The sequence below is a fragment of the Magnolia sinica genome, chromosome 17, assembly GCF_029962835.1.
Source record: "Magnolia sinica isolate HGM2019 chromosome 17, MsV1, whole genome shotgun sequence".
Classification (NCBI taxonomy): Eukaryota; Viridiplantae; Streptophyta; class Magnoliopsida; order Magnoliales; family Magnoliaceae; genus Magnolia; species Magnolia sinica.
Window position 1 is genome coordinate 2638213 of NC_080589.1, and position 2233 is coordinate 2640445.

Consider the following 2233-nt stretch of genomic DNA (forward strand, 5'->3'; position numbering starts at 1 on the left):
ATGAGAATGAGCTGGCTACCGTGATGTATATGTCTTATCCATACTGTCCATCCATTTTTTCCTATCATTTTAGGGTATAATTTTAAAATTTAAGCATATTCAAGGCTCAAGTGGACTACACAACGTAGATTAAAGTTTTACAGTTGAAAACTTGGGGCCATTCAAGTTATAGATGAAGTTGATATTTATGATTCTCCTTTATCTAGGTCCATGTAACTTTATAAATAAGTTGGATGGAAAATAAACATTACGGTGGGCCTTTTAAAAGTTTCAACCTGAGAATCATAAAAATTAGACGGATAGTGTTGATAAATTCCATACATCTCGGTGGCCACAGGAATCTCCGCCCATTACGGGAGACGAAATCGGTTTGCGTTACTCGTTATGCTCTAATCGCAGTGAGTAAACTCTGTTGGACCCATTGTAAATGCATAAGGTTTATCCATGCAGTCCATTTGTTTTTCCATATCATTTTAAGGGGTTTAATCCAAAATTTATACACATAAAAAACTCAAGTGTACCATGTCACGAGAAAAAGTGGAAGTAATGATTTCCACCATTGAAAACTTTCTACGACCCTAGTGATGTTTATTTATCATCTAACTTGTTCATAAGATCAGATAGACATAGGTGAAGGGAAAACACAAATATCAGCTTAATCTAAAACTTCGATTGCTCCCAAGAATTTTTCAACAATACATGTTCAATTCACACTGTTTCCGGTGGTGTGGTCCACTTGAGGTTTCTATATGCTCCATTTTTTCGTATAAAGCCGTGAAGTTATGTGGTAAAAGATATGGACGGAGTGGATACAATGCATGAATGGCGTTGGGGCCCACAGAGTTTACTCAATACGCAATCTGCTTCCGTGGGAGACGGCGGGGGTGGGCCCACAGACTTTACTCCGTATGCAATCTGCGTTCAAATTAGGGGTGCACATCGAACCGTTGGATCAGTCCGGTTTGGTCCGATTCTAGGATACTAAGGGTCTAGTTCCGGTTCCCAAATTTCTAAAACCGTTGATTATGGATCGGTTCTAGTTTAGGGCCCTGTAGAACCGAACCGAACCGAACCGTTGAACCAAACCGTAGATCCGAACTGTAGATCCGAACCGTGGATCCGAGCATTCGTTTAAAAATAAAAAATAAAAAACCCTAAAGTTCCTCTACATTTTAGCTTTCAAAAAGTGGTGAGATCTATCTCCTCTCTCTCCTCCCTTTGACTCTCTCTGTTCTAAGAAAACCCAAAATGAAGAAGAAGATATAGAAGAAAGAGAATCTCTTTCAATCAAAGCTCTCTCTCTCTCTCTCTCTCTCTCTCTCTCTCTCTCTCTCTCTCTCTCTCTCTCTCTCTCTCTCTCTCTCTCTCGTTGTATAGGAATTTTAGCATGTTGATGTTGTTCAATTGGGTCCCACTTTTTGGTTGATCGAGACCGTTGATCTTAAGGGATCCATCTTAGAATGGGGCTGACCGGAACTATTCACGATGAGGAGATTCTGTCCATTAACATTTGGACCATTATTTTGGGCCGTTGATTTTTTCTTTTTTTTCTTTACCGTCTAATTTTAGGGGAATGATTGAAGCGTTAGGAATTCTTAATTATGGGTAATGTTGGAGGAGTATTCCATTCACAACAGGGCTCGTAATATCAACGGTTTGGATCTTCAGACATGGACCCCACTTATATGAAATAGGTGCTGATGCATTAGGACTTCTAATTCCTTTTTTTAGTTGTTGTTTTGGTTATGTTATTTTTTACATTTTGGATCAACAACAAAATTAGCGCCCCTGCCTCTCGCCCTGCAAAAAAGAAAAACACCCTGGTTTTTAAAAGCCTAGAACCGTGGAACCGGTCCGGAACCAAACCGTTTTTCACGGTCTGGTTCTGGTTCGGTTCTATGGTGCTAACGGTCCGGTTCTGGTTCCAAAAATTGTGGAATCGTTAAGAACGATTCAGTTCCGATTTCACCCCAGAACCGGACCAAACCGACCTGTGTGCACCCTTAGTTCAAATAAATACAGGGACTGTGGTGAGCAAAAGTAATGATTATTTACTTTATTTTTTTGGGGTTTGATGTCGACAGGTACAATGGCATGAGGCCTCTACGCACGAAGATTAGGTACTACCCTTGCCTGTTCGAAGCTCAGGATAGGTGGAGGCTCCGAGCACCATTGAGGGGCCACTGTGATGTATTAAGTTTATCCACACCGTCCATCCATTTTTTGATATTAT